This window comes from Puma concolor, chromosome C1, assembly GCF_028749965.1.
Source record: "Puma concolor isolate L17-30 chromosome C1, mPumCon1.1.hap2, whole genome shotgun sequence".
Taxonomy (NCBI): domain Eukaryota; kingdom Metazoa; phylum Chordata; class Mammalia; order Carnivora; family Felidae; genus Puma; species Puma concolor.
This window is the reverse complement of record NC_141674.1, coordinates 126,075,015-126,086,737: the sequence shown is the minus strand read 5'-3', so window position 1 is coordinate 126,086,737 and position 11,723 is coordinate 126,075,015. Positions and strand designations below refer to the sequence as shown.

At 43.7% G+C, this 11,723-nt stretch overlaps 1 long non-coding RNA gene across 1 annotated transcript; it reads right to left on the bottom strand.

The window, feature by feature from the left end:
- Positions 1 to 461: 461 nt before the first annotated feature.
- On the bottom strand, positions 462 to 3,893 carry LOC147578431 (uncharacterized). Its single transcript, XR_015254269.1, has 3 exons — positions 3,813 to 3,893; positions 2,138 to 2,261; positions 462 to 574 (listed from the first exon to the last, which is right to left on the bottom strand). It is a non-coding gene; the product is annotated as an uncharacterized LOC147578431 (long non-coding RNA).
- Positions 3,894 to 11,723: the final 7,830 nt, after the last annotated feature.

Below are 11,723 nucleotides of genomic sequence, written 5' to 3'. Positions count from 1 at the left end.
AGAGTCCACAACATCTGGATTAATGCAGGGTTTCCTCACTGTTCTACCAGAGACACTGCTGACCCCTCATCCATTTCTTGCAATCAGGCATTAGCCACTTCCTGGGGACTGATAGCTGCCCTGCTGATCACCACACACCACTGTGACTAGCAGGCGCTGTGTGCTTGCGAGTACCTATTGAGGAGTGAACACCACCATCACCAGATCTAGAGGAAGGTTGTGTCCACCACCCCAGAAGGAACCAGGGGGACATGTGCAGTCAATACAATTCAAATAGGGACGTATCTTCTGCCCCTATTACTGTAGATTCTACCTGTTTGTGACCATGTATACAGGAGTCACACTGTGTACATCAAAATAGAATGACCATAGGTCCTCCTGGAAAGAGATACTGACACAGAGTCAGAACTGTGATGGGTTTATCAGGGGGAATGAGGAAAGACAAAATAGAGGGGACAGGATTGGTCAGGGAAAGAATTTAGTCAAATACGCATATCAGACAACTTTTCTAAATATATTACATCACCCAGCCCATTTGTCACAGTTCAGGGTCCTCTTCAAACTTCAAATTCTCCTGTAAGGCAAAGAGATTGTGGGTTATTGCAGTGGGATCTTCTGTTGTCCTCTATGCATTTTGTCTTCAACAATATATCTGTGGCCTTGGATGAACACTTAATTGTGTGGCCGCATCTGTGTGTCTACCTACAAGGGAAGATGACTGTCTTCAAATCTTATAGATCCCTGAATGTACACAGTATCATAGTTATATTTTTCTTCTTTGTAAAGTAGGACCTGAATTTTCATAGAAAAAACACTGGGGTCCTTGCCGTATCTTTTGAAATTGTGATTGCCAAAATAGTGATTGCCAATCTCTCAGCCTCAGGCATTATACTCTTAGTTGCATGAAATTGAATGAACATCTGTTGATGATCTTCTGTGTGCAGATACATTCATTTCCACCCTGAGAAGGGTGAGTGCCCATTCGTCCCATACATTTTACAAATTCCTTATTGCTTATCCCCTGTTCATCATACTGATCTCAGAAACCAACATTGTCCCTGTTTCTCAGATTACAAACCTGAGGCTCTGAGATGGCCCCACTGAGAGTGGGTATTAGAGCTGAGACAGCAGGAACACAGGAAAAGCCTCAGGAAATTGTGAGGGAAGTTCCGGAGATTCAAACCCACAGGCAGGGTGGTGACAGCAGATGCAGGGGTGTGGTGACCGGAGTTCAGCAGGGGAGGCTCCTCCTCAACCCTGAATTCCCCACCAAGAGTCTGACTCAGGCTGAAGGCCAAGGAAGCCACTCAGCTGATCAACAACCTGTCTTCACATGTAGTATCACTGAGATACACAAACTTAGGCAGACAAGCATTTCCTAAGACCAAGTTTAAATTACCAAATCTCCAGGACATTCTTTCATACATGTGCAGACCCTTCAGAAAACCAAGGGAAACAACAATCCTTTTTTTAGATTATGAACTGGGTGCACTGTGGTAACCTTGACATTCCAGAGATGATGACTAAATTGTACACTGTGCTTGAACCCATGAAGCAGTTCCTTACATATATCCTCATGCTCCCTGCCTAGGCTGTGGGCCCTGTCATGAAAGGCCTCCAAATCCATCCTACTCACCCCAACACCCTCCCCTCTGCACCTCTTCAAACTCTGATTGCCATCACAACTTTCCTTCTATTCCTGTGTGATTCAAGTTTCCCCCATTCCTTCACTGCTACTTCCATTATGGTGACCACAAGTACTGTGTCATATAATGCATGTGCCCCATTTCACTCAGGACACCTGAAGCACCTAAAGTTAAGGGTGTGTCTCATCTGTCACAGAACCCACAACATTGTGTCTGTAAAATACGCACCAGTATTGCTGATATGTCTGCTTTTGTGTAAAAAATCCTCTTTCATTTTGACAAGAGAAACGTATAGCTCACCGCATTACAGGGAAATGACACTGCCCACTGTATGTATGTCCTGAGAAACTTGAGATATGCTACAGCGTCCTCAAGCAGGTCGCAGTTGGATTGCCAACACTCACAACCATCTCGACATCATTCGCACAAAGTCAATCATGAAGAAGATGAATACACTTTATCAGTCACTCATCCCGTTCAGGTCGTCTTACCAAACTGAGTATGTGGAGGAGCTGGTGGAGGAGGGGTAAGAGCTGGTGATGAAGGGCCATCCATGGGGTACAGCCTGCAAGGCGAACCTAGGAAAGGACCAGGCCCTCTTGCGTACATAATGGCCTGTGGAACAGAAATGAAAGCTGTGTTCATAGGACAGAACCAAGCACCAACACTGGCAAAAAGCAAAAACCTAAAGAAGTAGTGCTCATCTGCTACTAGCTTCCCCACAACTGGGTTCCAAGTGGGCAGCATCGGCATCAAAAGAACTCTACCCATACTTTGGGTTCCGCTGAGAGCTTTGGGGATGGGGAACAGAGGCTATGGGAAGAAACTAGTGTCCCCACATGTCTGCAAATGTAGAACAGCAAGGGCTCTTGTCCTAGAGAATTCATGGAGTGAATATGGAGTAAATTAAGAAAATAGCATATTCCTGATATGAAGGCATCTAAGTCCAGGATCAACCATCACCCCTTATCCCCCTCCACCACAGAGGCTGCTTATTTGTATGTGAAGAACTACAAAATAAGAAGGAATGACAAGGCCAGTGTCCACACATGGAATCATAGCCCTCAGGGCTCAAAGCTCTTCCTCTAAGCCCCCTCCGGTGCCCGATCTGCTTCTCTCCTGACAATGGGGTCTTCTCCTCTCTGGAAGTGTTATCCATGGGCACAGAGACACATGGGGTGATAGGGACCCTGAGGTCATGCAGAGAACCTGGAAAGGCATGTTTTAGAGAAACATGTTACCTATTCATTTTAGTTAGGCTTAGGTAATTTATTTTAATTCAGTGGTACTTCTCAGTTTAAGTACAGTACAATTTGCAGGGTAATCGTGTCCTCTGGAAAAATGAGCTGAAGTTCTAAATAACAGAATTAACACAAATACACTTTCGTTTCTGCTGTACATTTCCATGTTTCACCTGTAACCGTGACACAGGACAGAAGACAACATACTCAGGTGAACACAAATGAAGGACACAGTGGGGAATTACAATGCAGGTAATTGTACGGATTTTCTCTCTTCACCACTCATGTTCCAATGGATGTTTTCTAGGACAAATATCTCATCTCTTATACTTCAGATATTTATACCCAGGGCACATCTGAAGGGATTCCAGACAGCCCATTTACAAAAAAAAAAAAAAAGGGGGGGTGCTTAATGTTGACGGGTATGAAATTTGCTTTGTCTAAGACCACTCTAAATGACACATACAAAAATAAAATTGGAGTGAAGGCATTTTGTATTTTCCTCCCATAACGATAACTGCAGATTTTCTGAGCATGTTAATCCCCTAGACAGAAACAGAACAGAAAGTAACAGCAAGAGCAATGATTCCACTTTGAGGAGGTCCAGAAAAAATGAGGCATGCCGGAAGACTTCCAGGTGGAGTGTGGTGTCATCCTCCTTGGGTTATTTCTAGGAACATACTGGAAAAGCCCTCAGGTCCTCATCCCTGACCATGTTTGACTTCTAAACTCACCACAAAGAGTTGACAGGATGAAAATAGACAAGCCCAGAGACACTCGAGTTAAGGTTGTGCATTTACAAAATAAGAAAAACAAGTAGACATATCATACAACACACAAAACAGACACAATGCCAGGAGAGAGTGCTGAAGGAAAATGAGGGTTTCCCAAAAGAGTTACAACTGAAAATGTCCATAGCACTTACCTTATCCTTCTTGGTCCTTTTGGTAGAGTCAGTGTTATTGTCAATCATGGGAGCAAAATCTGGATCTGCAAAAGACCCTAGAAGGGATGGATGTTTATTTTGATTGGAGTAGATTGTTCAGAGACAAGACAAAAAAAATCACCTCATTCCTCAAACAACTTAAACTCTTTGGCCTAGTCATATCCCCAATCACATGCAGAAGGTATCCCACATGCTTCAGGTGATCCCAAGGTGAAGGGGAGAACCATCCCTTAAACTTTGATGAAGACCTGTTATAGCCCTGGTTCAGGTGTTTTCATGACTCATCAAACAACTGTGGATGTCTGGGGGCTCAACTGGATGGATATACGTTAGGCTGAGCCTCATGCCTCCCACCGCCCAGCACATGGACTGTGTATGGCACACATGTGCTGAAGTGCTATGCCTGCTTTTCTGTATACAGCCCCATTCCATCTCCACAAGAGACACCTGTACCAACACAGGGTGGGGAAAATGACACAAAGATGATCTATGGGTCATGAGATACTCGAGGAATGTGGTAATGGTGGCAGACACAATTCTCTTGCATTATAATGCCCTGTGGTAATACCTCTGCACCTCGTCCAAGACTCAACAACAACAAAAATTAGATGAATGTGCTTTGCAAGTCAACTCATACTCCTCAGATCATCTTACCAAGTGGTGCAGGTGGAGGGGTTTAGGGTGGTCCCCAGGGCCACCAAGGTTGAGGAGGTAGATGTGCCCAGGAGCCCATAGGGTGGCCTCTAGGGTAGGGTGTGCAGAATATTCCAGTTAACGGAGGAAGTCCCCATGGATCCACACTGCCCTGCAGTACAGAAGTGACAGCTACATTCATATGCCAGACAAGAGAACCAATACCAAAAGTAGCTGAAACCCAGAGAAGTACATGTCAGCACCTGGCATCTTCTCTGCCACTATGATCCAAGAGAGCAGCATCACTACCTGACAACTCTATCCCTCCCACTGGGTACCACCTACAGCTTAAGCAAATAAATGCAGGAGGTTAAACTACTGTCACCACATGTCCCTGCTCATGTCTGAGAATGTAGAACAAAGTGATCCCACCTTAGAGGATTAAAAGAAGTAACTCCAAATGAATGAAGTAGCATATTCCAGAAGGCCAACGTCTATGTCCAGGATCACCCTGCATCTCTCCACTACGGTGACTGTAGAAGCTCTGTTTTTGGCATCTTCAAGAATACACACACACACACACACACAGACACACACACACACACACACAGACAACTGAGTGCAAATAAACAGCTCATGATCTGCACAAAAAAGCCACAGCTGCTACTGGGAAAAAGTTCTGCCTGCCAGCCCCTCACTTTGCCCCCTCTGCTTCCCTCCCTGAGAAAGGGGTCTTCCCCATCTCTGGAAGTGCTGTCAGAGGCCTAAGAGGCCACTGGGAGTTCAGGATGCCTGGAGTCTTGCAGGGGAAGTGAGAAAGTGTTCACTGTGACAAAAATATTACTTGTCAATGTCTACTAAGCCCATATGTGTTTATCCGAATTTATAAGGAATTGATTTTGAGCCCACTACAAGACACAGAGGTATACATCATATGGGAAAAAAGAGGAAGAAATTTATGTAACCGAAATAATGTGAACGTGTTTTGATTTTGTTATCAGTTCCCAGGGATGTGTCATGAGTGATGGTATCAGCTCTAACACTGATTGGAGACACATTAGAATCTGCTTGTGTGAACACAACTGAAGGATTTTGTGTTCTGAATATTTTTACCTAAGATACAGCTTGAAGGATTCTAAACAGCTCATTTACCAATGAAGATGTGAAGGTGGTGAGTTATAACAGTGACTTTGTCTAAGACCACTCTAAATTGTACAAGGCACACAATATAAAAATAGAGGGGCGTCATTTCACATTTCCAATTAACAGATAGCATTAATGCATCATCGCATGACCAGAAAGAGGAAAATAACAACACTGATCCCACAGAGAGGCAGTATGGTAGGAGTCAACAAACCTAGAGACTTTAGTATGGAGTGCAGTGTATCTTCCTGGTGTATTTCCAGAACACATGGGAAAAACCAAAGTGTCCTCAATCTCTAAGTTCCTTTGGCTACTAAACTTACCAGGAAAAGGTGACAGGCTGAAAAGAGAGAAGCCTGTAGACTCTTGGGTTAAGGCTGTGCATTTGGCAAATAGAAACAGGCAGACATATCACACAACACACAAAACAGGGAAAAGGCTGGAGAGCATGCTGAATCACAAATGAGGGTGTCCTGACAGACGTACAACTGAAAATGGCCCAGCATTTACCTTGTCCTTCTTGGCATTTTTGGTAGAGTGCTTGTTGTTGTGACTCACGGGAGTGACACCAGCTTCTGGATTGGCTAAAGGCTCTACAAGGGATGGAGGTGTGTTCTGATTTTAGTAGACTGTGCAGAATTCAAACAAACACCACATCTTGTGACATCTTAAACTCTTCCTCACACTCAGGACCATGAAGAGAGGCAGAGAGTAACCCACAAGCCTCAGGTGACCCCAGCGAGATGGGGGAGATCCATCCCATCATCTTAATGAAGAAACCATAGGGCCCTGGTTCTTGTTCTTCATAATTAGTCAAATAACTTTCAACAGGTCAACTCAAATAGAAATCTGGAAATCATCACTAAAACAGCCATTTCTTAATATACATTAGGGGTAATAAATCACCATCTCATTACAGATAAGAATTAAAATGAGAGTGTCAATTGGTAGATAACATCAATAAATCCTCAACAGAAGAGCATGGGTGTGTTTCTTCTGGCTCCAGGAGAACTGTTCAATCTTTCAGCTTATCTATAAGCTGCCTTCCACATGTGAGCAGGTATTATATAACTATTTCTGAATAGAAATGTCCTTAGACTAATACTATAGTCAAGAGAAAAGATCTGACCCTGACCCTTGAGGAAGATTCCACAGGGCCCTCGTTCAGGTGTTTTCATAATTAATCAAGCAACTGTGAACAGCTCAGGTCTCAACTAGCTAGAAATAAATTTAGGGGTGTGTCTCATCCTTCAGAGAGTCCAACACGTGGTCTCTGTAACAAGCTACATCCTAAGGAGTGCTATGTCTATCACCCTGTATAAGGCCTGTTTCTTCTCTATTAGAGACACTTGCTGCCCAGCTCACCATGTGGAAATGACAGCCCATTTCATGCATGTCCTGAGAATGTTGCAATGCCCTCAGTCAGGTTGACCTGAAAGCTCTGTGATGCCATCCCTGCATATTCCCCAAAGACTAAATAAGAAAAAAAGATGAAATGTGTTTTACAAGTCAACTACTACTATTCAGATCATCTTACCAAATGGTAGAGGTGGAGGTGGAGGGTGAGGTCCCAGAGGCCACCAGGGTGGAGAAGATGGTGGTGGCCCAGAGCCCATGAATGGTGATAAAGGGCAGCCCATGGGATAGTTTCCCTTTCTGGGAAAGAAGGAAATGCTCTGGCAGCCACGTTGTCCTGCAGGACAGATATTAAACTTTTGAGATGTGTTAGGGTAAAAGGTGAAAAATCCAACACCAACACCAACACTAACATAGCTGAACCGCAGTGAAGCAGGAACAGTGCCTGTCTCCTTCCCCTCCACCTGGTTTCAACAGGGCAGCATCAGTGCCACAAAACTCCACTCTTCCCACTGGGTCCCACCTAGACCTTCTAGGAGTTTGAGAAACCAAGACAGTAAGTTTCTGGCAGCATACATGGTACTGGCTATGTCTGCAAATGTAGGAAGGAAGTGGCCGGTCCTAGAGGATCAGAGAGATAATTCCAGACTACTAAAGAATGTCTGTTCCACACACACAGGCATCTATTTCCAGGACTACTCTCCATGCAGCCCTTCACCACCTCAACAGCTCTGTCTTGGCATATTAAGAGCAGAAATAACAATGGGGAATTATGGTTTCATATCATTCACTGAAATCTTGAGTCTGTCTCCAGTTAATTCTTATGAGTTGTTTCATTCCGGAGACTCATGAGAGAACCTTCTACACGCCTTTCATGCCCGAGCTCTGATTCTCAGAACTCTGCGAGGTAAAGATGACCAGCTACACTCTGCTCTAAATATAAGGAAATAGGCTCTAAGAGGAATGAGGGTAAACAGCTTGCAAAAGGTGAAGCAGGAATTGATACCAGCTCTGCCTGCAAGGTCCTGCTGGCAGCCTCTGCTTACCTGGCTTCGTCTCTGGACCTGCTGTCCTAAGGACAAAGATCTATGGGCAGATGACATCCCTAGAGCCCTATAGGGGAATTGGGAAAGTGTTTTCTGCAGGAACAGTGCCACCTACAGGACTTAGTTAGGAAAAGTTATAGATAATATGTGAATTCACAGGTAATGCCGAATTTTTACGTACACTGTGACACACAGATTAATTTTGTCCTGTGGAAAAATATGTTTGGAATTTTAAATGACAGAATTAAAATGAATATGTTCTGATATCAAAGTGGAAAAGACAGTTAAGATATGAATAGAAGATGCCAGCTATTACAGCTACAGAGGCCATAAAAGAACCTGGTTACATGAATATGGCATCAGCTCTTTTCCAGAAACTGGCACATCAGACCTGACTTTCACTCTCTATTCCTTCAGCTCCAGTGTATGTTTTCCACTGCAAATATGTCTTCCCTGAGAATTCATAATCTTTTTACTACTTGAACAGCTGCAGTGACTCTGCAAAAGCACATTTCCCAAAAGAGATGGGAAAACTGATGAATTATGAAATTTAGAAAAAAACAACCTTTGAATAAGAGCATTCAAAATTGCCAAGCACCTCTCAGAAAGTTGGGCTTTTTATGTTTTTCAGTTAGTGAGGATTACAATTGATGTTCTAAACAGGTTAATGACTAACTCTGAACAGAAAAGGAGTAAAATAATAACAACAATTCTGTTTCAGTTTTCAGTAACATTCCCATGAAAGGAGGTCTGGAAGAAGTGAGCCAGGCCAGGAGACATCAGTGTGAAGGGAGATGTCATATTCCTCATGTTATTTCCACAAACACACAGTGACTGCCCTGTGGTCCTCAGCCTCTAAACATACTTATGGCTGCTGGAGGCACGACCAAAGATGACAAACAAGCTAAGAACAGAGAGGCCAGGAGGCACCAGGTTCTGTATTTGATAGAGGCCAAAGAAGGGATGGAGGTTTATTCTGACTTACATAGACTGGGTGGAAAAAACAAAAAACAAAAAAACCTCCATGCTTTCTTCCACCGTCTTACACTGCTTCCTACAATCAGGTCCCTTACCAGAAACAGAGGGTTTTTCAAATGGCAGAGGTGACCCCTTGGGACTCAGGGGAGCCTTGAGGAAGGTACCAGAAGGCTTTGGTTGGATATTTGATAATCAACCAACTGTGGACAGGTCAGGGCTCAATTCAGTGGAAATCAACACTAAAAGAAGGGTTTCCTAATACAACACATCATGGGAAATGACAATTTATCACAGATTAAAAATTAAAATAAGTTGGGGTGCCTGGGTGGCTCAGTCGGTTAAGCATCCAACTTCGGCTCAGGTCATGATCTCGCGGTCCATGAGTTCGAGCCCTGCGTTGGGCTCTGTGCTGACAGCTCAGAGCCTGGAGCCTGTTTCGGATTCTGTGTCTCCCTCTCTCTCTGACCCTCCCCCATTCATGCTCTGTCTCTCCCTGTCTCAAAAATAAACATTAAAAAAAATTTTAAATAAGAGTGGCTTAGTTAGCATAATGTCAGTAAACATCAGCATGAACAGCACACTGTCCTTTTCTATAAGGCATTGGTGGGATTTTTCAAGTGTTTTACTGTATATATCATCTGCCTTATGTATCTGACAAGGGATTATGTAAGTATACATGAACAGAAATGGCCTTGAAAAGACTAATACTATACTAACACTATACTAACACTATACTAATACTAATGAGGTAGGGAAAGGTTAATTCTGTGTGGAATGACCTGAAGTTTTAGAGTTACACTAATAAAATAACATTAGAGGAGTGACATTTCACAAGGATTTACTTTACTAATGGAGTACTATAGTTCATAATACAAAAAAAAAACTTTTTAAAGAATAAAGGCACCTCCAAACAGAGGAAAGAAATGTCTGCTTTCTTTATAGAAAGCATATTTTCTATGGAGGATTTACCCAAAAGCCAAATCAAGAAAGCTCTTCGGGACATACAGCCTCCAATTCATGCTGTTGTTCATGTTATTCATGTGAAACAAAAGAAAAAGCCTTCAACATTGTCTCAAGGTGGAAGGGGGACTGACCCACATCTGTTCTAGCATCCACTCTCCAGTTAAGTGTAACCGGGAGGTTGCAGGGGGGCCCACAGTCAGTGGAGGGGCGTGAGCTCCACCACTCACAAGAGACAGACCCAAAGAGCCCTGCTGGCTGGGGGCAACTGAGGGAACCAGTGCCCTGTCACCACTGTGAGACAACCTATGTAACAGGTCACAACCTCTAGTAACCACCTGGGACTGTTTGCAGGAGACCAAACAATTACACGCACTGGAACAAGAAGCCAATTGTGCAGATGTTGCCGCCGAAGTTAAGCTACTGCATTTCACAATATGCTCCGTACCTCTCCATGGAGGGATTGCCCTGTCAGGTCCTCTTGCCATTGGTTTGTGCCTCCTGAATTCCTCTGGAAGCGTCTGTCTTTGGATGACTTCCAGTCTTGAGGATTGAGATGAATCAGTTTCACTAAGAGTTACCACACCCAGGCCTCCACTGGACACCAAATAGTTTAGCCTTTTTAAAAACCTCACAGCGCCCTTAAAAGAAATATGTCAAAATCATGTACCTGTGTTTCAAGTAGGCTACCTCCCTGCTCTGCTCTGCCACTGCCCTCTCCAGATCACGAGCCCTGAGCTGGGAGAGAGAAACACATTCATGTTCAGCTGTGGCAGGGTGTGCACAAGAGGAGGAGAGAAAAACATTCTTACCCAGTTGTCCTGGGTTGCCTTCTCACAAAGAGCAATCTGAAAGAGTCAGCACATCAGTAAAAACCCATGTGGAGAGATTCAGTGGCCCGTTATGATCATCTGCGTTAGGTGCTGAGGCACTCAGGAACTACTGTTCAGAGTGCAGCCTACCAGGTGTCCGAAGGTGAGCTCTGACTGCTGCAGCTGTTTTTGTGTTTCTTCTACTCTTCTCCTGGGAGTGCAATCGCTTTAATCAGATGAAGCACAATGTTGAGGGTGATGTTAATTGGCCCAGGTTCCCATTATAAGAACTGAACTCTCATACACATGACCCAATCATATAAGACACACTTCACATGAGGAGGAGAGTACAGAAAGCTCAAAGCCATCACTACATCATCTTGGATTTATTATTTAATGCCTGTGGGGTCCACGTTGACACGGTCTCCTTACCTGTGGTGACAGCGCCCTAATCCTGCAATGAGGGTCTTTCATCATAAAGTTCAAATCTTCTTTTCCGTGTATCCTTGTCATATTTCTCATGGTTACAACAAGTGGGTCTCTAAAATGGGATGGTCCTACTTGTCAATGTGATTTGTCCTCCACCAAACTGCTTCCTGAGGTTTGTAATCATTCCAGAACCTCCAGAAACATGTTCAGGAACCACATTTCCACATAGTCGGGCCAGCATTGGGATCAGGAAATCTTTAGTGACTTAACTTGTTTAGATTAATATCTTTTTTAATTTTATTTTTTTAATTTACATCCAAATTAGCGTATAGTGCAACAATGATTTCAGGAGTAGATTCCTTAGTGCACCGTACCCATTTAGCCCATCCCCCCTCCCACACCCCCTCCAGTAAGCCTCTGTTTGTTCTCCATATTTATGAGTCTCTTATGTTTTGTCCTGCTCTGTTTTTATATTATTTTTTCCCTTCCCTTATGTTCATCCGTTTTGTCTCTTAAAGTCCTCATATGAGTGA